A 24,946-nucleotide genomic window follows, 5' to 3' on the forward strand; every position below is an offset into this window, starting at 1 on the left:
CCCATAGATCTCTTCCATTCCTGTGTATAACTGCACTACCACAACAAGATGCCAGTTACCTACTCATCTCTTCTGTTCCTATGCTGCCCACAGATCTGGCTCAGCTGGATCATGTGCTTCCAACTCTGCTTGACAATCTTCAGTCCTTCGTGCCCTGCTTTACTGGTCCTTGCTGAACCAACTGTCATCCAGCTCGTCCAGCTTGGCTGCATCATTGCCTTTAGTCCATGCTGCAAATCGTGACCTATGACTTAGAGAATCCTCTTCACCAACTGAGCCTCTAACATTTTATTGGTTTTCTTTATGGTGAAAAAGTAATTTTTTGGATAATCAAAGCTATTTTCTATAATACAATTTTGAACATCTAAGAGTTTTTTTTTCATGGAGTCAAGCAACAATATACTGTATGTTGTAGACGAAACAAACCCTAGATCTTTTATTTCATCATACCCAGCAAATACATTTTCAGACTTTATTTGCTAAGAAATTTTAAACACATACAAAAAGGATGTTATTGTTGAAAACATGACCTTTAGCTTGTTCTCTGAGTGAGTCTTTCTCTGTTCTTCTCTCTGTTTAGATTCCCCAAATACGAGGTGCTACAGATAAATGCTTCTTTTGTTGATCTTTCTTTCCAATGCTGACATTTCAAAATGCAATAGTATTATAGTTGATTGAAATGTGCCTCCGCTTCTACTAGCCTTATTTATTTTATTTTTTTTCCTAAGAGTCAGTTTTGCAGGCCCTATGCAAACTAAAGTTACAGTAACAAATGCCAAATCTTGGGAAGTATAAAGAGACATTAAAGCAAATATCTAGGGATGAGCGAATAGCTTAGGATAAGTCCTTATCCGAATAGCTATGGCGCTTACCGAATAGCTGCATCGGGAACCCGGATACCTGGAGCGCTCCCGATAATCAGCTGTTCGGCGCCGCAGTTGCATGTGTCGCAGCTGTGTGACAGTCACAACACATGCATGGAGAGTCTGTTTGTTGGGCTATCCATGCATATGTTGTGACTGTCACACAGACGTACACATGCAACTGCGGCATCGGACAGCTGATTATTGGGAGCGCTCCAGGTATCCGGCTTCTCACTGCAGCTATTCGGTAAGCCGCCATAGCTATTCAGATAAGGACTTATCCGAAGCTATTCGATCAACCCTACTAATAGCTCAATTTTGATTAGGGTTAAAAGTGAAAAGCATATGAAGCATGATCAATTGACCCTTAACTATTGTCTCCCCACAAACATTCCCTGTAAATCAGCCTCCCACTTCCTAAAATAGTAATGCTCTAACATACTTATTTGGCACAGTCAGACTCAAATTGACACACCTCTGAACAGGTGCATCCCTTGACGGGTGCCTGTGCATGAGTTGGGCCACTCATCCATTGTATGAGTGGTAGTTGGCACACTTGTTTCTATTTGTCTAAACGCCGGCATCCCATCATTCATTTCACACTGTGAGGATCCTGTCAGCGCCGGCGTGCAGCCTCCGCTGAGCAGGGACTCACCCGCACTGTAGGGGGGCCCAGGGTCAGGTACAGCCGGAAAGTACAGATACACAGGACATGTGGACGCTGAAGTTTAGCAAGTAGTCACAGGACCTACGGTCATGTGACTGCAAGGGGGCAGGGTTTAGCATCCTGCTTTCAGAGATGGCTGGACACTATACAGAAATACTTAGAGTCAGGCAAAACGGAGGTCATACACAGAGATATCAGGAAAGTACCAGGAATGAGACAGAACGGATAGTCAGGGCCAAGCAGAAGTCAAAACCAAACAGACATAGAAGGTACCAAGCAGAATCCAAAGCAATATCCAGAGAACAGACCGAGTCATACACAGAGAATCAAGCAACCAGAACACAGCACAAACACACTCAGGGGTCACCACACAATGCCAAGGACGAAAGTATAACTGACGGGGATGGGAGTGTACTGAGTCTATAATAAGCCTCTCCCAGAACCAGGGAGAGGCCACAATCATAGCCCCAGGTGTGCAGGTAAGCCTGCACTGGGATCACAACCTTTAACCCCAGAAATGCCAGTCATCAGCACTGGTTCCAGACATTAACCCCACGTGTGCGAGTCAAACCCTCACTGAAATCATGACACACACACTTTCCAGTATATTATTATATATAGGCACTGGTAAATTTGTCATTAAGGGTCAGGAAATATTTTCAAATTGTTGAACAGTTGACCACCAGTGTCAATGTTACTGGTGGCCCATTGGCACCCTAATCCAACATTTGGTACAGTCACTGGTGTACTAAAACATTACAATTGGTTGACCAACAAATACAAATAATTGGAAGAGTTCTCTTATTAGCAATCTACACCAGATATATGCAACCATCTGGTTCTCCAACATATATCAGATATTTTGGTTAAAAAAAATCAATCATTAGCATTTATCAAATACTCTAATTAGTGTATGATTATGACTAAGGGTCCCGTTTCATATAGCGACGCACCAGCGATACCGGCAATGATACGACCTGGTAGGGATGGATGATGCATCGCTACATGGTCACTAGTAAGCTGCCAAACAGGCAGATCTCTTCAACGACGCATCAGTGATCCCGACAACGATACGACCTGGTAAGGATCGCTGGTGCATTGTCACACAGCAGCTATTCTGAACGATTCCAGCCTGCGTCCCTGAGTTCTGTGTCGCCAACGAGGTCGCTCGTCGATATCAAACACAGCAATGCATGCTGGCCAGCGGGACGCAGATGATGAAAAAACGGCCCAGGACATTTGAGCACGATCAGCGATATCCAGCGGAAGGGGGGGGGCGGTCGCTGCTATGTGTCACATGTAGCGAGATCGCTGTTGCGTCACAAAATCGGTGACGCATCAGCGATCTCACTAGCGATCTCGCTATGTGAGACAGGGCCTTAAGGGATAAACCTAAAGATAATAGGTAATCAAGTTCATGGGCATTGAAGCTAAGAATGAAATATTTTATATTTTATATATTTATAATAATATACTAACCTACACTATATACATCTATATTATTATTGTACAGTGGCATGTAAAAGTTTGGGCACCCCTGGTCAAAATTACTGGTATAGCGAACAGTTAAGCAAGTTGAAGATGAAATGATCTCTAAAAAGTCTAAAGTTAAACATTACACATTTCTTTTGTATTTTAGGCAAATAAAATATATATGTTGTCATTTGTTACATATTAAAAATTACAAAAAGGAAAATGGACAGATGCAAACGTTGGGGCACCCTGCATGGTTAATACCTAGTAGCACCCCCTTTTGAAAGTATCACAGCTTGTAAACACTTTTTGCAGCCAGACTAGAGTCTTTCAGTTCTTGTTTGAGGGATTTTCATCCATTCTTCCTTGGAAAATTCTGTGAGATTCCTTGGTCGTCTTGTATGCACTGCTATTTTGAGCTCAAGCCACAGATTTTCAATGATGTTCAGATCAGGGGACTGTGAGGGCCAGTGATAGTCTATTGTGGATTTTGACCTATGTTTAGGATTATTATCCATTTGTAGAAGTCATCCTCTTTTCAACTTCAGCTTTTCTGCAAATGGTGTTATTTTTGCATAAAGCATTTGTTGAAATTTCATTGAATCCATTCTTGTCTCTACTCATGAAATGTTCCCCATGTCATTGGCTGCAACACAACTTCAAAGCACGATTAATCCACCCCATGCTTAATGGTTGGCGAGATGTTTTTTTCCTTAAATTCTGTGGCTTTATTTCTCTACACATACCTTTGATCATCGTGGCCAAAGAGTTCTATTTTAACCTTATCAATCCACAGGACTTGTTCCCAAATGCATCAGTCTTATTTAGATGTTCTTTTGCATACTTCTGACTCTAAATTTTATGAAGAGGTCGCAGGAGAGGTTTTCTTATGATTACTCTTCTATGTAGATAATATTTGTGCAGGTGTTTCTGAACAGTAGAGCAATGTTGCACAACTCCAGAGTCTGCTAAATCTTCCTGAAGGTCTTTTGCAGTCAAGCAGGGGTTCTGATTTGCCTCTCTAGTAGTGTTGAGCGACTTTTGGTTTTTTAGGGTCGAGTTTCGTTTCATGAAACCCGACTTTTCCAAAAGTCGGGTTGAGCAAAATCGGCCGACTATAGGGAAAAGTCGGGGTCGTCCCGAAACACGGAACCCAATGTAAGTCAATGGAGAATTAAAGTCGGCAGTGAGAGGAGGACAGGAAACACACCAACAGTGCCCATTTGAATGCCAAAAGCATAAATTCTTGTTACTGAAGCTTGTCAACCTTAATTAACTTCATAATACTAGTTATGCACTGAAAAATGGGGGTTATTTGGCTACAGTTGTGGGGGGGGAGGGCTGGCTCCAGGTTTTCGTGGGCCCAGGGCCAAAGAGCGCCCCTTTAACACATACCACAACTCATGATGCTCCGATACGGCAGAGAAATAGCAGTATAGTACAATGAAAAATACTTCACTTCTTACATCTCATGACTGATATCCATTTTAAATTCTCCAATACCTCCAAAAACGGACAGTATATAACTCCATACAGTATTATGGCCAGCGCTTAGTGCGCTATACAGAGTAATGAGGCCCATATATTTCTCCATACGGAATCATTATTCCCATATAATGTTTCAAACCGTATATATGATGAGCTCCACATAATGCTACAGTATATGTTGGTCCCAATGGATGAAGCTCCACTGTCTTATGGGCCCAAATAATGCTCCATAAATAATGGGCCCCATTTCTACTCTAGTGTATAATGGGCCCTGTAAATGCTGCTCCAGTGTCTGATGTCCACCTTTGGAATGCTCCAGTGTATGGTGGGCCCCATATATCATTCACCAGAGTATAGTGCTCCCCAAAAATTGCTGTCCCAACATTGAAAACAATTACATAAGTCTCCTTGCTAGGGAATCCCTGCACTATTCTGAACTCCTTGTCGTCCCCATCTTCCATCTCACTGCACTTGGCTGTTTAGGCCCTCCCACCGGCAGAGACACTTTTGCGTACTATGCGGTGCCCTATGCCAGTGCCATCGCCCATGAGTATGCCCCCCCACCTGCTCAAGGAACCTGCACTTTCATCTGCACCTTCCTCTTTGTCACCGTGTAAGGTGGTATATTATGCGGGCAGGGGAACCTGAGTTTCCTCTGGGTCAGATTCTGGCTGTGTACAGTGCGAGGAGAATGTAGTGGTCTGAGTCAATGTACCAGCAGCATCATCCAGCAGTGGCTGGGCCTCAGTGCACTTGTGGCGTCCCCAAGAGTACGGTCGCCACTGTGGCATTGCCTTCCTCCTAGGGAGTGTGTTGTCAAGCTTGGGAGCAACGAAGGATCTCTCTAGCAGTGAAACCAACACACAACACATTTCCCAATCCAGGCCAGCAGGGAGACCTCTGAACCTGACTGTTGAGGAGCTGCTCTCTGTGCTCGGGAGGAGGTAAGTTAGGGCACTCTGTGCAGGGAAGGGGAAGTGTGTGGACGTGAGCAGGGGAGCTGGAGGATGAGCAGAGTTAAGGCTCACTCCTAGCTGGAGTGCATGGTCCGGATTCCGGTCTCCGAGTTTGTAGGGACACTGACGTTCCTGCAGCAGAAACTGGGGGAAGTAGCAGCTATAAATGCTCTGTACCCAACTAAGGCTCGGAGGCCCCAGCACCGACGTGTGCGAGGCAGAAGGAAAAGGATACAGCTGTCTGCCATACAAGTAAAGTCTGAGGAACATCTGTTAGACAGGAGGCGTTTCAGTGAACCACGGTCCTGTGAGTGCTTCCCCCACAAGCGCTAGAAAGGAGACGTTCAGGAAGGTACATGTTGGCGGAGTGTTGGAAAGGAGCTTTCCATTCTGGTCCCGGAGGTTGGCAGAGGTCCTGACCTGGAGGACACAGCACGGAGGCAGGCATCTGTGTAACCTGCAGACTGTGAGTAAAGCTTTGGAACTGCACGCTCTGGTGTCCTACAGTTATTACAGCACCACTACATCTGGGTACCAGCACCTACACCGCCTGTGCCTTTCCCCCATCACTACATCTACACTTCCCTGGGACTCCAGCTCCACCTGTGGGGAGCTTCACCATCTTTGCTGCACAACACCATCAGTCCCAGAGGATCTGTATGCAGCGTCGGCCTAACATCTATGTTGCCGAACACCACAGGTGGCGTCAAACTATCTATATAAACTCTTTACCATTATACCACGCCATTTACATGGGCGCCCAGGGCCACCGTCCGGGTCAACGCTGCTGTGACACATCCCACTGACACCGGCCCGGTACCGAGTACCCCACAGCCCTGGGAGGGCGACCCATATGCCGACTGCTGATCGGGCGGCGTTATTCCCTCGAACCTCCAAACAGCGTCCCTGAAGGCAAAGTTTTTGGTTTCCGGGGGCAGTATGATTGCAAAGCTGAACCTTAAAGGAATGTCCAAAAGGGCACCACCAGGAGTGGAGCCTGTGGCTTAATTGGACTGCACCCGGGAAACCACTACCATACAAGCTACGGAAAAGATGGACAGATTGCAAGCTTTGTCGATTCTGTGTGTGGTGTGGTATGTCCGTTTGTAGTTGTGCTAGCGATTTCTCAGCTTTATTCCGTTAACGACCGAGACTCCAGCATGGCCCCGCGGTACGCGTCAAGCTTACTAGAGGGATACGCGAGGCTGTGGCACGTGAGATCGAGCAATAACAGGTCTAGCATTCCAGTACATTTCCGGGGCTGCATGCACGCTACACTGAAAGGACCAGCTTTTGTCGCTTATAGGTGCAGATAACCTGCTGAACTCCGTTAGTGATGGGGATCTGGGATTCAGATTATTCCCCGCGAACGATGATTTCCCAGTAAGTTCAGGTCAACCGCAATTCCGGAGTTAGGCCTAACCGTCATTCCTGAAAAAATTACGTGTCCAAACCACAGGTGCTGTAGCTTGCTTAACAGCTCGGCAGCCGTTCTCAGGCCCAGTATGGATTCAACAACATTATAGAAAGTTGATAAAGGGTACAGTTTCACCGGATAACACGTATATATGTAGCCTAGTTTACACATTAAAAATATATGTCTATAGATCAGGAGGCAGACTCAGATGTTCTCAGGCCCAGTATGGATTTGACCAGATTGTACAAAGTTGAGAAAGGGTACTTTATCACTGGATAGCAGGTATATATAGCATAGTTTAAACATGTAAAATCTCCGTGTTCTCAGTATGGATTACACAGCAATCTAAAAAGTGGAAAAAAGGAAATGCATTTGAGGTGTACACAACTATATACTTTTGGTGTTATTTTTAAATCTTCAAATATATTTCTGTCTCAGTAATACAGTCCAGCCTCTCCGCAATAGGAAATGAGATCCATACAATTAGTGACATAAAGGCTGTTGATTGCAGAAATCTAGGAATTATTATTCACAGGAAAAACTTCCGTCACAATTCTCATAGGCGATGCTGACCCTCAATTAATTTGTGTGTTGAGACAGTGAAAACATTTTTTTGTGAATAAAGTCTTGATGTATCGCACTTCCGTTGATTCCATCACTGTTACTCATCTCAATCCAATTCTTATCACAGGGAGCGATGTAAACATGGTGCTCACTGGCTATCATGATCTGTCACGTAACTTTGGAGTGCAAAAGACAGAAGCCACAGGCCGTAGGCGATTCTATTTGATTGGCATGAGAGGGCACAATTTGAAATGTGCGCCGGAATGTCACACGTTTGTGAGTAGGAAAACTGTGAAAGCTGATGATAAACCACCACTGCATGTAATTGTGAGTCGGCGTCCATAAGAAATGGAAGCCACTGATCATCTGGAGCTAAAGCCCGGCCAGCAGGACAGGGCATACCTACATCTTAACCATCATCTTTCAGTTCAATCAATTTGTAGTGGCAGTCCCAGTGAAGGATTTGACAGCCCAGACTACACAGCGGAGGAGCAGGGAGAGGTAAACATTGCAAATGCTGGGGCCCTGCCCAAGCAAGGGGGGCACACTCGTGGGCGTTGGTACTGGCACTGGGCCCCTCATAGTACGGTGGTGTGTCTGACAGTGGGTGTGCACCACCACTGTCAGAGACACTTGATTGCACTATGAGGGACCCTATGCCAGTGCCCGCGCCCAAGAGTCGGCATACCCACTTGTCCAGGGCAACGGCACTTGCACGGCTTTGTGCGCTAGGTGGTGACCCTGGCTATGGGGGGGGCGCCCACTTAGGGAGGTTTACAAAGTGGCATATGTAGATGTGGGTCACTCAGCTGCTGCAAAAGGCGAAATAGGTCAAGTTCGTGGAATAGGAGGAGGACCAAAGCAAGCCATTTTTCTGGCAACCTATGTGTCATCAAGGGAAGGTGGGACAAAATCCTTGGAAACCCATGCATGGTTCATTTTGGGTTGACAGACGGATCCTTTTTTTCTGTCAGGATTGATCCAGCTGCACTGAAGACTCTTTCCGATAGCACACTTGCAGCTGAGCAAGCGAGCTCCTGTAAGGCATATTGTGCCAATTCAGGCCAGGTGTCCAGTTTAGCGGCCCAATAGTCAAAGGGGAATGACCTGTGTGGGAGAACATCGATATGGGAGGAAAAGTAGTTGTTAACCATAGTTGACAACTGCTGTCTCCTGTCACTTTCCATCGATGCAGTATTGCCAGTTGTGTGAGCGGTCCGTGAAAAATCAGTCCACAACATGGTCATGAAACCCCTGTCTACAACGCCACTTCTGCTGTGTGCACCACGAACACCTCTGCCAAGCTGCCCCCGGCCCATACGGCTCGTGTGAGAACCATCACCGGGAATGCCTCAACCAACCGGTTAACCAGAGTTGCTTGTTTAGTAGCCAATATTAGGTCAAGGTTCCCCTGTGGCATGATGTTTTGTAATTTGCCTTTATAGCGTGGATCCAGGATGCAGGCCAACCAGTATTCGTCATCGTTCATCATTTTGGCAATGCGTAGGTCCCTTTTTAGGATCTGCAAGGCATAATCTGACATGTGGGCCAATGTTCCCGGTGTCAATGATGCACTGCGAGTGCTGGTTGGAGGAGCACTTTCTGGCAAATCCACATCCCTCCAGTCACGCACAAACCCTGTACCAGACCTTGCCACGCCAATATTTTCACTTGCCCCACGAGATGCATCCTCCTCCCCTAAGTAATCATCCCCATCATCATCCTCCTCCTCCTCTTCTTCCTCCACCTCATCCAGGAGAGGTCCCTGAGCAGACAATGGCTGAATGTCATCAAGGATTCCCTCCACCTCTTCCTCCTCGTCAACATTGGCTGCAGATGCCTGCTCCTTAAGGTGCGTCAAAGTTTGCATGAGCAGACGCATAAGTGGGATGCTCATGCTTAGGATGGCGTCGTCTGCGCTTACCAGCCGTGTGCATTCCTCAAAACACTGAAGGACTTTACAGAGGTCTTTCAGCTTCGACCACTGCACACCTGTCAACTCCATGTCTGCTCTCAAAGTGCCTGGCCGTGTATCCTCCCAAAAATGCATTATGGCCTGCCTCTGCTCGCACAGCCGCTCAACCATGTGCAGGGTGGAGTTCCACCTTGTTGCAATGTCGATAATGAGGCGGTGGTTGGGAAGGTGGAGCAATCTCTGCAGCTTCTGCATACGAATGGAGTGTACAGGTGACCGGCGGATGTGCGTGCACAGTCTTCGCACCTTCTGGAGCAGGGCTGTTAACTCCGTATAATTATTGAGGAAGCACTGCACCACCAGGTTCAAGGTGTGAGCCAAGCAAGGTATGTGGCTGAGTTTTGAAAGGGCTATGGCTGCCACAAAATTACGGCCGTTATCACTAACTACCTTGCCTGCCTCAAGATGTACACTGCCCAGCCATGACTCAGTTTGTCGCTGAAAGTACTCGGCCAGCACCTCGGCGGTGTGTCTGTCGCCCAAACACATCATCTGCAACACAGCCTGCTGACGCTTTCCACTAGCTGCTCGATAGGGGGACACCTCGTGTGCAACAGTGGCAGCTGCAGATGGAGTGCTCGTACGACTGCGCTCTGTGGATGAGCTTTCGCTTCTGGAGGAGGAGGAGGGTCGAACGCCTACAGCCAACTGTTTCCTATACCGTGGGCTAGGCAGCACTGTCCCACCACCGCTGTCCCCTGTGGACCCTGCATCCACCACATTAACCCAGTGCGCAGTGATGGACACGTAATGGCCCTGGCCATGCCGACTGGACCATGCATCAGTTGTGAGGTGCACCTTTCCACTCACTGACTGCTTGAGTGCATGGACAATGCGATCTTTCACATGATGGTGGAGGGCTGGGATGGCTTTGCGAGAGAAGAAGTGGTGACTGGGTAGGTCATAGCGTGGTACTGCATAGGCCATGAGTTCGCGGAAAGCTGCGCTTTCCACCAACCGATAGGGCATCATCTCTAACAAGATTAGTTTGGCAATGTGGGCGTTCAAACCCAGTGTACGCGGATGAGAGACTGAGTACTTTCTTGACCTACTCATAGTGTCTGGGAGGGTGAGCTGGACTTGAGAGCTGCATATGGTGGAAGTAGCGGTGGACAGGGCGGACTGAGAGAGGGTTGATGATGGTGATGGAGTTGGTGTTCTTTCTGATGGCCTAGATTCATTCTTTCATTGATATAACAGTGGGATTCCCTGACTGCTGTGGCCTTGCAATGACACCTCAACATTTGCTGCTGTGCTAACCGGTGGGCTTACAGTGAGGGAAACAATGTAGCGTTGCTGACTACCTTCTTTGTGATCAGTTGCACATGTGGCACTTGAGGTTTGGTGTTGTGTCCACGCTTGCAAGTGCATGCTGGTTAAATGTCTAAGCATGCAACTGGTATTCAAATTTTTCAGATTTTTCCCTCGGCTAAAGGTCTTTGCGCACTTCTTACAGATAACCTTGGCCTGATCATGAGGATTTTGTTCAAAAAAGTGCCACACTGCACTCTTCCTACCTTGGCAGACATTTTGCGGCCTAGCACGCTGTGATATTTTGACCCTCTGGACAAGCTGTCCAGCAACTCTTTTGATTTTTGGAACCTGTCTTTGGAGTGCTTCGGGCCTGCCAGATAACAGCTGTTGCGATGTCGATGTCTGCTGTGAATGCTTCTCCTCCTCATCTGAGCTATTGGAAGCAGCACCCTCTTCCCCCAATGGATGCCAATCTGGGTCAACAACTGGGTCATCCATCACCTCCTCTTCAATGTCATGTGCACCTTCCTCTGTGTCACCGTGTATGGTGGTATAGTGTGCGGGAAGGGGCACCTGAGTCTCATCAGGGTCAGAATCTGGCTCTGTACACTGTGAGGACAATGTAGTGCTCTGAGTGAATGTACCAGCAGAATCATCTATCAGCGGCTGTGCATCAGTGCACTCCATGTCAGATTCATCTTGGCCTGGGTAATTCACCATTTCACTTGATAATCCAGGCATGGTATGTGAAAACAGCTCCATGGAGTATAAAGTAGTATGGCCTGCATCATCCTTCAATCTTGGTTGGGGTGAAGGACACAAGGAAAGGTGTGGTTCATGAACATGAGCCTCCAATGACGACTCAGTGCTTTTATTTTTTACAACTTCAGAAGAGGAGGCGATAGAGCTGGAGGCTGTCAGCAATGTAAGACAAAACTTTTTCCTGAAGCTCTGGCTTTAAAAGCGGTTTGCCAACTCCTAGAAAACTAAGACTTCGAGTCCTTGTGGAGCCAGACAATAACGCAGGCTCAAACGTCTTGCATTCGGTCCTATTTTGCTTTTGCCACTACCATCAGATCCACCACCAACACCATCATTACCAGCTGCCAACCCCCGCCCAATTCCATGGCCTCTTCCACCAGCCTTCCTCATTTTTGGTAGAAATGTAGACAAAATCCAACAAACTATATAGTAATGTAAAACAAGGTACAAGGTGTCTATAGGACAGGGGAGATTTTGAATTTCTGCACACACTGGACACTTTTGGATTGTGTGAGGCCCACTGAATATCACAACGCTATGTCACAGGCTCGATGTCGCAGGTGTGAAAAATGTCACTAGAGGATAACGGAGATTTTGAATTTCTGCACACACTTGTGGACACTGGACACTTTTGGATTGTGTGAGGCCCACTGAATATCACAGCGCTATGTCACAGGCTCGATGTCGCAAGTGTGAAAAATGTCACTAGAGGATAACGGAGATTTTGAATTTCTGCACACACTTGTGGACACTGGACACTTTTGGATTGTGTGAGGCCCACTGAATATCACAGCGCTATGTCACAGGCTCGATGTCGCAGGTGTGAAAAATGTCACTAGAGGATAATGGAGATTTTGAATTTCTGCACACACTTGTGGACACTGGACACTTTTGGATTGTGTGAGGCCCACTGAATATCACAGCGCTATGTCACAGGCTCAATGTCGCAGGTGTGAAAAATGTCACTAGAGGATAACGGAGATTTTGAATTTCTGCACACACTTGTGGACACTGGACACTTTTGGATTGTGTGAGGCCCACTGAATATCACAGCGCTATGTCACAGGCTCGATGTCGCAGGTGTGAAAAATGTCACTAGAGGATAACGGAGATTTTGAATTTCTGCACACACTTGTGGACACTGGACACTTTTGGATTGTGTGAGGCCCACTGAATATCACAGCGCTATGTCACAGGCTTGATGTCGCAGGTGTGAAAAATGTCACTAGAGGATAACGGAGATTTTGAATTTCAGCACACACTTGTGGACACTGGACACTTTTGGATTATGTGAGGCCCAGTGAATATCACAGCGCTATGTCACAGGCAGAAATTGGCTAGTGTATGACAAACTACAAGTTGTATATAGAATTGGGCAGAATAGGAATCTCCCTAGAGTGTAGGTCTGTAAGAATGGAACAAGTCCTCGACTTATCCTTACAGAGCGACACACAGATAGCTTCACTGTGGCCGTGATAACAGCCATTACACGGTACTGAGAGAGGAGCGTGCACGTACACGGCTGTCCGGTGTACGTAAAATTGTCAAGCTCCGTGTTTTTTAAGTATACGGACTGACACACGCTGTCTCTCTATAGTTTTGAATGTGATCAAACAGCAAATATATTTAAATGTTTGAAAACTAGACAAAACTAGAAGGTGCAGGTCTGTAAGAACGGAACATGTCCTCGACTTACCCTTACAGAGTGACACACAGATAGCTTCACTGTGGCCGTGATAACAGCCGTTACACGGTACTGAGAGAGGAGCGTGCACGTACACGGCTGTCCGGTGTACGTAAAATTGTCAAGCTCCGTGTTTTTTAAGTATACGGACTGACACACGCTGTCTCTCTATAGTTTTGAATGTGATCAAACAGCAAATATATTTAACTGTTTGAAAACTAGACAAAACTAGAAGGTGCAGGTCTGTAAGAATGGAACATGTCCTCGACTTATCCTTACAGAGCGACACACAGATAGCTTCACTGTGGCTGTGATAACAGCCGTTACACGGTACTGTGTGAGGAGTGTGCACCGCTGTATGGTGTGAAAAAATGCACTCTCAGAACCTCACCAGGACAAAAAAAAAAAATTGGGATTGCTTTTAAAAAAGCAATTTGCAGAGCAGTGGGTAAACAGCAATGCAGCCGGTCAGGAAGCCTTAGAAGGCAGCCTAACAACCAACACCGCTGATCCAGCAAAATATAGCCTCCACTTGCACTGCACACACAGTAACTGGTGTGTTGTACTGGCAAAATCGCTAGCAGCAGAAGCAGTTTTTGGTGTCTTCTTCCCTGCCTAACGCTCTCCCTACAAAATCATCATCATCAGCAGCTCTCCCTATTCTGAGATCAGCATGAGTAACATGGCGGTCGGCGTGCATGCCCTTTTATACCCCCTGTGACTCCCACCAAAGCAAGCCAATCACTTGCATGCCCTTCTGAAAGATGATGGTGACCCCTGCCTATGTCATCACGTTGCCCACTGTATCCGTCTATCCTGATTGACTGAAAAAGAGCGCAAAACACACTTTTGAAACGCGACTTTGGCGCTTAAGTCGCTGACCTCGTGGCCAACCTCATCCTAGGGTCGGGTTTCGTTTCATTAAACCCGACTTTGCCAAAAGTCGGCGACTTTTGAAATTTTTCGACCCGTTTTGCTCAACTCTAGTCCACACAGATCAGTAAGGTGCCATCCTTGTTGCGCCCAAGCACTCTGGCTTTCTCGGATAACTCCTTTCCGCAGCATTTGGCCCAGTAGTGTTTTTACCTCCTGGTATAGTTGTGGGGGAATCTGTCGATATTATTCTCTGATAGGAGCCATTCCTGCAGTGGGAATTCCGTGCGTGATGGCCGTGGTACATCCGAAATCATCCTCATGGTTGGCAAATACCTCCTGGTACTGGCCCAAAAGCGCTTCTACCTCGAGTATTTGGGCCGGGGTAAGGCCAGAGAGTTCTGTTCGCATTTTCTCCAGGATGGTTTGGCCCTTTTCTTTGGCCGAGAACCCGGTGGTCAGAAGAGATCGGACATAAACCGTCCATGGGTCCCCTACCTGCACTCTTAACTGGAACGCCGGAGTTGGAAGCACCTCCTCTAGAGCTAATTAGGTCCCCCGGAAACATTCTCCCTAGTAACCTTGGTGACAGTCCCCTTGGTTCTGGCCTGGTTAGACAGCGGGGACTCCTCCTCCTACAACCGTAATATTGATCTTCGGTGACTTATGAAGTTACTTTTGTGTTGGATGGGCACCGTTATTCTATTTATTATGCAATTATCTTTCAAAAATATCATTAATATTCTGTAATTAGAAATACACATAATCCTTGGAGATGGTCAAATTCCAATTCAAATTAAAAGATTCTTTCCTGGCAGTTTTTTCTAGATGTTGTGCTGAACTGATTGTCACCACCGTAAAGCTACATGAAGGGCATTGAGGACATCGCTGAGGATAAACCATATACCATGTGAGTGTGCTAAGGAGCCAGGGAATATATATATATATATATATATATACACTAGCTGAAGACCCCGCCGTTGCCTGGGCCTAGTAACCAACTGTGGTTAGTTATAGCAAATTATAATGATTATATTGCACATAAAACATTTCACATCATATATTCAGCACTACAAATTTGCAACACAAATTAACTAAACGATTCCCCAAGTATTGATAGTATTTTATTTTCAACTCATTCAAGATTTTTGGTTTTTCCTTTCGGTGCAAAGATGAACAGATTTTTGGCAGTTCCAGCTCTTGAACAGACCACGTAAAGTTGACCATGAGAAAAGCATGGAGATTGCAAATCGATCCCTACTACTTAAATCGATCCCTACTACTTTCAGGGACTGTCCCTGAGCATTGGTAATGGTCATTGCAAATAGCAGTTGAACTGGAAACTGGAGGCGTTTAAAATAAAAAAACAAATCAGATGGAATGAGTGGAATTCTTGGAATGAAAATGTCCTCTCCTTTGGCACATTCTGTTTCTGAGCTGTGTATCTAACCCTATCCTCTGTGATAATGTCTGCTGAGCTGTGTACCTAATCCTCTCCTGTGTGATAATTTCAGCTGAGCTGTGTATCTAATCCTATCCTGTGTGATACCGTCTGCTGAGCCGTGTAGCTAACCCTATCAAGTGTGATGCTGACTACTGAGCTGTGTACCTAATCCTATCATATGTGTTACTGACTGCTCAGCCGTGTATCTATTCCTATCCTGTGTGATACTGTCTTCTGAGTCGTGTATCTATTCCTATCCTGTGTGATACTGACTGCTGAGCTGTGTATCTAATCCTATCCTGTGTGATACTGACTGCTGAACTGTGTATCTAATTGTATCCTATGTGATACTGACTGCTGAGCCATGTGTCTAATCCTCTCCTGTGTGATACTGACTGCTGAGCCGTGTATCTAATGCTATCCTGTGTGATACTGACTGCTGAGCAGTGTATCTAATCCTATCCTGTGTGATACCGTCTGCTGAGCCATGTATCTAACCCTATCCTGTGTGATGCTGACTGCTGAGCTGAATACCTAATCCTATCATATGTGTTACTGACTGCTCAGCCGTGTATCTATTCCTATCCTGTGTGATACTGTCTTCTGAGCCGTGTATCTATTCCTATCCTGTGTGATACTGACTGCTGAGCTGTGTATCTAATCCTATCCTGTGTGATACTGACTGCTTAGCTGTGTATCTAATCCTATCCTGTGTGATACTGACTGCTGAGCCGTGTATCTATTGCTATCCTGTGTGATACTGACTGCTGAGCAGTGTATCTAATCCTATCCTGTGTGATACCGTCTGCTGAGCCATGTATCTAACCCTATCCTGTGTGATACTGACTGCTGAGCCATGTATCTAATCCTATCATGTGTGCTACTGACTTGTGAGCCATGTATCTAATCCTATCCTGTGTGATACTGACTGCTGAGCTGTGTATCTAATCCTATTCGGTGTGATACTGTCTGCTGAGCCATGTATCTAATATTATTCTGTGTGATACTGACTGCTGAGCTGTGTATCTAATCCTATCCTGTGTGATATTGTCTGCTGAGCCGTGTATCTATTCCTATCCTGTGTGATACTGACTGCTGAGCTGTGTATCTAATCCTCTCCTGTGTGATACTGACTGCTGAGCCTTGTATCTAATCCTATCCTGTGTGATACTGGGCTCCCCCTGCAGTCTGTGTCAGAGGGTGGTCTGTGTTGGCACGGTAATAAATTGTGTTATTTCCAGCTTTACAGAAGGACGATAACACCATAGAAATGATAAGAATAATAGGCCAAATTGTTTGGTGAATTGAAACTCGTGGGGTTAAAATTTTGCATCACAACATAGCCTATGACGCTCTCAGGGTCCAGACGTGTGACTGTGCAAAATTTTGTGGCTGTAGCTGCGACGGTGCAGATGCCAATCCCGGACATACACACATACATACACACACACATTGAGCTTTATATATTAGACTAGCTGAAGAGCCCGGCGTTGCCTGGGCATAGTAACCAACTGTGGTTAGTTATAACAAATTATAATGATTATATTGCACATAAAAACCGTGCATCTAAAGCCCCCGTTACACATAACCATGTTCCAGCGATCCCACCAACGATCCGACACGATGGGATCGCTGGGACATTGTTAAGCTGATCACTGGTGAGCTGTCACAAGACAGCCCCAGCGATCAGGGCCAGCAATGCTGGACGTTGGTTTCTAATGTAAACGCCGGGTATCCAGGAGCCGTGGCTCCTGGATACTCGCTGTTTACCTTGGAAACCAGCATACACGCTGGTTTCCAAGGTAAACATTGGGTATCTAAGAGGCGCGCGACTCCTGGATACCCGCTGTTTCTCTTGAAAACCAGTGTCCAGCGTCGCTGATCGCTGGTCTCTCGCTGCCACACGCAGCGATGCGCGCTGGCCAGCGGGAGACCAAACGGCCCAGGCCGATGCTGCATGATCAGCAATAACCGGCAGGGGGGGCGGTCGCTGATCCCCATCACACACAGCGATCTCGCTGGCGAGATCGCTGTGGCGTCACAAAATCAGCGATCTCGCTAGCGTGACGGGGCCTTTATCCTTTCCTGTGTGATACTGACTGCTGAGCCGTGTATCTAATCCTATCCTGTGTGATACTGACTGCTGAGCTGTGTACCTAATCCTATCCTGTGTGATATTGTGACACACAATTTCCTTGAAAAAGCTAAAAAAGCGAAACGTGCCTCGGACTCCAGGAATTCTGTGAATAGGCGATCAAATGGGTATGTGCTCATGTTATATGTGATTACCAGCATGGGGATTTTTTCCTCTATATGGCACTTTGCACTTTACGGACCTCTATGGGTCTAGGTGGATATATGCTTATATGCTGATATATTTTTGCACTTTACCATTGCCTGTATCCATTCCTTTATTCCTGTATTTGTGTGTATTTCACTTGGGTATACATTCCTTCCTCTTACTTGTATTTTGTTTGTCTATTTATCTATGATATGAATTTACTTAATAAAATTTATTTTTTATGATATATCTCTCTTTGTGAGTGGTGTGCTCAGGATACTTTGTATCCACTTTTTGGCCTGTGTGATACTGACTGCTGAGCCGTGTATCTAATCCTATCCTGTGTGATACTGGGCTCCCCCTGCAGTCTGTGTCAGAGGGTGGTCTGTGTTGGCACGGTAATAAATTGTGTTATTTTCAGCTGTACAGAAGGACGATAACACCATAGAAATGATAAGAATAAAAGGCCTCAGTTACCACAACTGTCTACAAAGAAAACTGTTGCTGATAGCAACCAATCACAGCTCATTTTTCAACTTTTAAACAGCTCTGGGACAGCGTGGTGAGTTTTGAATGGCGACTTTTGTGTTTTGACTTTTATGTGTTGCGAGGTTGGTGTATGTGTGGTGAAATGTGTGCTGAGGGTGGTATATGTGTTGAAGCACGTGGTAGTGTGTGGCGCATTTTGTGTGTGTGTGTTCATATCCCTGTGTGTGGTGAGTATCCCATGTCAGGGCCCCACCTTAGCAACTGTATGGTATATACTCTTTGGAGCCATCGCTCTCATTCTTTAAGTCCCCCTTGTTCACATCTGGCAGCTGTCAATTTGCCTCCAACACTTTTCCTTTCACTTTTTCCCATTATGTAGATAGGGGCAAAATTGTTTGGTGAATTGGAACGCATGGGGTTAAAATTTTTCCTCACAACATAGCTTAGGACGCTCTCGGGGTCCAGACGTGTGACTGTGCCAAATTTTGTGGCTGTAGCTGCGACGGTGCGGATGCCAATCCCGGACATACATATATACACACCCACATTGAGCTTTATATATTAGATTATATAATGTGTATATACATTTTCAAGGGCAGCCTGCAACGCATCACTTGACTGCATATCAATGCTTGTTCCTGCCATATGTATGGCACTGCCTTAACCCTTTATATAAACAAGACTTATTTTGATCTTAATTTCTCTTATTGTTTTAAATCAAGCTTATCAAAGCTTTTCATAGGTATGTTTTAAATATTGGTTTTACTGGAAAACTAATAGAATATTCCGGAATACTTTCAATTGTGTTTCAACCTCAACTAAATATTCATGGGTTTATCCACTGCATTGGGCAGAGTGGAACCGCTTTGGAAAAACTAAATTCAATTTTGATATAGCATAAAAGTATAGTATGGTTGAGAGAACTGAGTTGAGGAGGACGTGGGGCTGGCTTGCCAGTGGCTTTTCAGTAATGTAGAATTTGTAGCTCTAATGATGACTCATGCGTGGAATAGAGATTTCTTGCTTCTTCATAGGGCATAGAAGGATTCAGCTAGTCAGTTTTTAATTATGTGATATCACAGACCTAATGAAAAGAGAAGAATTAGCTGAGTAGAAAGGCAAAAAGAGCAATTGCAAGTGCACAGTGCCATATAATGTGATGACTGCAATATACTAAGAGGAGAATCATAGAATCATAGAATCATAGAATCGTAGAGTTGGAAGGGACCTCCTGGGCCATCTGGTCCAACCCCCTGCTCAAAGCAGGATTCGCTAAATCATCCCAGTCAGATGTCTGTCCAGCCTCTGTTTGAAGACTTCCATTGAAGGAGAACTCACCACTTCTCGTGGCAGCCTGTTCCACTCATTGATCACTCTAACTGTCAAAAAGTTTTTTCTAATATCTAATCTGTGTCTCCTCCCATTCAGCTTCATCCCATTGCTTCTAGTCTTTCCTTGTGCAAATGAGAATAAAGTTGATCCTTCTACAATGTGACAGCCCTTTAGATATTTGTAGACAGCTATTAAGTCTCCTCTCAGTCTTCTCTTTTGCAAACTAAACATTCCCAAATCCTGCAACCTTTCCTCATAAGACAGGGTTTGCAGACCGGTCACCATTCTGGTCGCTCTTTTCTGAACTTGCTCCAGTTTGTTGATGTCTTTTTTAAAATGTGGTGCCCAAAACTGGACACAATATTCCAGATGAGGTCTGACCAAAGAGGAGTAGAGGGAAATAATGACTTCACGTGATCTAGACTGTATGCTTCTGTTAATACATCCTAGAATTGCATTTGCCTTTTTTGCTGCTGCATCACACTGTTGACTCATATTCAGTCTGTGATCTATCAGTATACCCAAGTATTTTTCACATGTGCTGTCACTTAGCCCTATTCCTCCCATTCTGTGTATGCTTTTTTCATTTTTATTGCCCAGATGTAGTACTTTGCATTTTTCCCTGTTAAAAACCATTCTGTTAGTTGCTGCCCACTGCTCCAGTTTATTTATATCTTTTTGAATCCTCTCTCTCTCTTCTCTAGTATTAGCTATCGCTCCTAGCTTTGTGTCATCAGCAAATTTAATCAGTTTACCCTCAATTCCTTCATCTAAATCGTTGATGAAGATGTTCAACAATACAGGGCCCAGGACAGAGCCCTGTGGTACCCCACTTGAGACATTCTTCCAACTGGATGTGCAGCCATTTACGACCACTCTTTGGGTCCGATCACTAAGCCAGAAACTCTTTGATGGGAGAGATTATTTAATGAGACTCAAACAGTACAACTATAATTAGTTCTGTTAGATTGTGTGTGTTTATAATTGTGACTTAGAAATCATATCACATTTCAATTACTAATCAATGCAAAAATATAGATAATTCCTACAAGATTTATCCTATTCTTTCAACTGCATGTGACATTTGAATAGACAGCAAATAAAACTCAAAACTTTTTCCATTGGGGCCTCATATTAACTCTCAGGTCTGACAGTATGGAGCTCAGCATCTTTAGTGGAATTCCATGGTAATTTAAAATATCTCTCAATTTTAGTTTTTCCCCCCCTGAACACACCATTAGGTTAAAGTCACACTACCATATTTTCTTTCATCCAAGCGAATCGGCCCAATTATGTTGAATATCTTCTGATCACACTCTGATCAGAGTTTGGTCACAATATGATCATATAGTGACCAAACTCTGATCAAAGTGTGATCAGAAGATATTCAACATAATAGGGCCCATTCACTTGGATCGACCCGATCTGATGTGATCTGATTTTCTCGGATGAGGAGAAGCTGAAAAAGAATTCTCCATGTTCTCAACTCTTTCAGTCCGTGAAAATGAGTCCATAGACTCATTGACATGCAAGGCCGAGTACGATTCCAATATCGGATGCAAATCGAGGCTGATATGAAGGACAAACTCTGAGGAAAGAACTGGACATGTGCGAGGCCTCATAGATTAATGCAATCATCTGGAGAAGTCCTTACATTGTAATACATACAGAATGAATCAACTGTGTTGCTAAACTGGAGATTGCTGCATTCAAAGAACTGACTCTATAGAGCATGATTATTTCTCTGTGAAAACAGTCCCCCTATCGAGCCTCCCCTTCAACTAGTGTAGGGGCATCACTCTGGTGCGGCCAGCCTTACAGTCTGAGTGTCACTGGGTTAGATGCTATGCTAGGCTAATACAGATGGGTGATTATGCATCCATTTTTTATACTACAGCCCATTAGCTTGCATTTTAGAGCTTTTTTTAATTAAAAAACTGTCCAAAAATTATCCCTTTTTAGTCATTTATGATCAGACTGGTCTTTATAGAGCTTTGCAATGTATGTTTATCATGGGCACACTTTGAATACAATACAATGTGTGACAATTAATATACAATGAATAATCCTCCAAATGGAATGTAGGGGAATATTCAGTGAGTACAGAATCATTGACTTGTAACTTCTTAGCAGGGCATATGTTATATGTGTATAGGATGTGCAAAAATAACACCACCTTTTTTTTTTTTTACATTTTTATGAGATATTTACTTGGCTCTTCTTCAGATCTGTATTTTTGACCATAGTGCTGTACTGCTAGTCTTTACCGCTTGTGTTCATTATTTTTGGACATGAGGCTGGAAGGTTTTCAATTCTACAGCTATTTTACTATCTGCAGACTTTATATGAGCTGTTTTTCTGTTTGATAAAATCTATTTTTCTAAGTCCAGCAATGCCATCATGCCTTAACGGCAATAGCAGCTTAAAAAAACATATTTCAAGAAACAGATGATAGATCATTTTAATAGTCGGCAGTGCTTTGGTATACAATTAAGGGACAAGACTTTCATCTTCGAATTAGCGCAAAACAAATGTGTGTATACAGGATTACCAAGCTAAGCGCGGAATACAAATAATCCCCTTTGAGGCTCAGACTTAGCAAGAAAAATGTTATTACTTCCTCTGCTGAAATAAATAAATATATATATATATATATATATATATATATATATATATAGTCGAATCATTCTGGTTTTATCATTTTATAAAAGTAAGCAGCAATGTGTTACAAGTGAAAAAGGTCATTTTATTATTCTAAAGCAGATCTGAAAATCATCGGAAATCAATTGACTGGCACTTTTTGTGCTCACGATAACAATGCATAAATGACACATTTTACTTTACATTATCTAACCTGAGCTACAATAACGTCAGTAAGAGGCTGTTTTATTGTGCTCATCTCCTTTAGGGTTTTCCAGGACAATACTGACACAGTATTGTGTACAAGTGTGACGGATCATGGTCACATGAAAATGCGTATGATAGAAAGTTCACAATCAGTTTAGTTTTCTTATTATTCTTGTTCAAAAATGGAATACACAAGATGTATATAAAACTGTTTTTTACTGTTATAGCCAACATGTTCTTCAGCACTTTACAAAGATTGTAGTCCCAAAATATATCTTTTTATTCCAGCAGGGCTCATTCAACAATCAATTTTTCTTACCGATGCGCTAGGGCTAATTTACTTATTTTATTTTTTTTAACTTACAGTGGTTACAGAAAGTATTCAGACCCCTATAAATTTTTCACTCTTTGTTTCATTGCAGCCATTTGGTAAATTCAAAAAAGTTCATTTTTTTTTCTCATTAATGTACACTCTGCACCCCATCTTGACAGAAAAAAACTGAAATGTAGAATTTTTTACAAATGTATTAAAAAAGAAAAACTGAAATATCACATGGTCATAAGTGCTCAGACCCTTTGCCCAGCATTGAGTAGAAGCACCCTTTTGAGCTAGTACAGCTATGAGTCTTCTTGGGAATGATGCAACAAGTTTTTCACTCCTGGATTTGGGGATCCTCTGCCATTCTTCCTTGCAGATCCTCTCGTTATGTCAGATTGGATGGTGAACGTTGGTGGACAGCCATTTTCAGGTCTTTCCAGAGATGCTCAATTGGGTTTAGGTCAGGTCTCTGGCTGGGCCAGTCAAGAATGGTCACAGAGTTGTTCTGAAGCCACTCCTTTGTTATTCTAACTGTGTGCTTTGGGTCATTGTGTTGTTGGAAGGTGAACTTTCAGCCAAGTTTGAGGTCCAGAGCACTCTGGAAGAGGTTTTCATCCAGGATATCTCTGTACATGGCAGCATTCCTGTTTACTTCAATTGCAACCAGTCGTACTGCCCCTGCAGCTGAAAAACACCCCTATAACATGATGTTGCTACCACCATGTTTCATTGTTGGGATTGTATTGGGTAGGTGATGAGCAGTGCCTGGTTTTCTCCACATATACCACTTAGAATTATCACCAAAAAGTCCTATCTTCGTCTCATCAGACCAGAGAATCTTATTTCTCATAGTCTGGGAGTCCTTCGTGTGTTTGTTAGCAAACTGTATGCGAGCTTTCATGTGTTTCGCACTGAGGAGAGGCTTCCGTCAGGCCACTCTGCCATAAACGCCTGACTGGTGGAGGGCTGCAGTTATAGTTGACTTTGTGGAACTTTCTCCCATCTCCCTACTGCATCTGTGGAGCTCAGCCACATTGATCTTGGGGTTCTTATTTACATCTCTTACCAAGTCTCTTCTCCCACGGTTGCTCAGATTGGCTGGACAGCCAGTTCTATGAAGACTTCTGGAGGTCACAAATTTCTTCCATTTATGGATTATGGAAGCTACTGTGCTCTTAGAAACCATGAGTACTGCAGAAATTATTTTGCAACCTTGGCCAGATCTGTGCCTTACCACAATTCTGTCTCTGAACTCCTTGGCCAGTTCCTTTGACCTCATGATTCTAATTTGGTCTGACAGGCACTGTGAGCTGTGAGGTCTTAAATAGACAGGTGTGTGCCTTTACAAATCAAATCATATCAGTTTCATTAAACACAGCTGGATTCCAGTGAAGGAGTAGAACCATCTCAAGGAGGAACAGAAGGAAATGGACAGCATGTGACTTAAATATGAGGGTTTGAGCAAAGGATCTGAATAATTATGACCATGTAATATTTAAGTTTTTCTTTTTAAGAAATTTGCAAAAATTTCTACATTTCTGTTTTTTTCAGTCAAGATGGGGTGCAGAGTGTACATTATTGAGAAAAAAATGAACTTTTTTGAATTTACCAAATGGCTGCAATGACGCAAAGAGTGAAACATTTAAAGGGGTCTGTTAGGCACCAGGATTCTCCCTCTGCACAGGATGGATCCCAAGCCTTATCTTCTCCTGCTGTCTCCCATTCAGTCTCAACTGCAGTAGATGCTGCTCAGCAAAGATGTCAATCTCAGCATCTTGCTCAGACTCAGGCTGTAAGCATTGTTACTGCTCCCTCTTCCAGTTCAGCTATGGTAACTAACAATAGACAATAGCGAGCAGTCTTTCCTGAAACTAAGTCCAGGATTTGCTCTACTGAGCATGCTCGTGAGGTGGCGACCTCTCATTAGTAGTGTTGGGCATTCCGATACCGCAAGTATCGGGTATCGGCCGATATTAGCTGTATCGGAATTCCGATACTTAGTTCCGATACTTTTTTCATATCGAATACCGGAATCGGAAGTTCCCATAATGCTAGGAGCCCGCTCAATTTGATTCAGCCAATGGGGATCCTCAGAAGTGTGGGCACATCCTGTTAGGCATGTAGGCATGTTAACTACTGGCATGGCTGTGATTGGCTGCTGAAATGATGTCATGATGCACTATAAAAAGCGCTGCAGCCGCCATTTCTGGTCACTCTGCTGTGAATTCAGTTAGGGACAGGCTGCTGTTGAAGACTGT

This window comes from Dendrobates tinctorius, unplaced genomic scaffold, assembly GCF_039654945.1.
Source record: "Dendrobates tinctorius isolate UK_male_01 unplaced genomic scaffold, ASM3965494v1 ptg000067l, whole genome shotgun sequence".
NCBI lineage: Eukaryota > Metazoa > Chordata > Amphibia > Anura > Dendrobatidae > Dendrobates > Dendrobates tinctorius.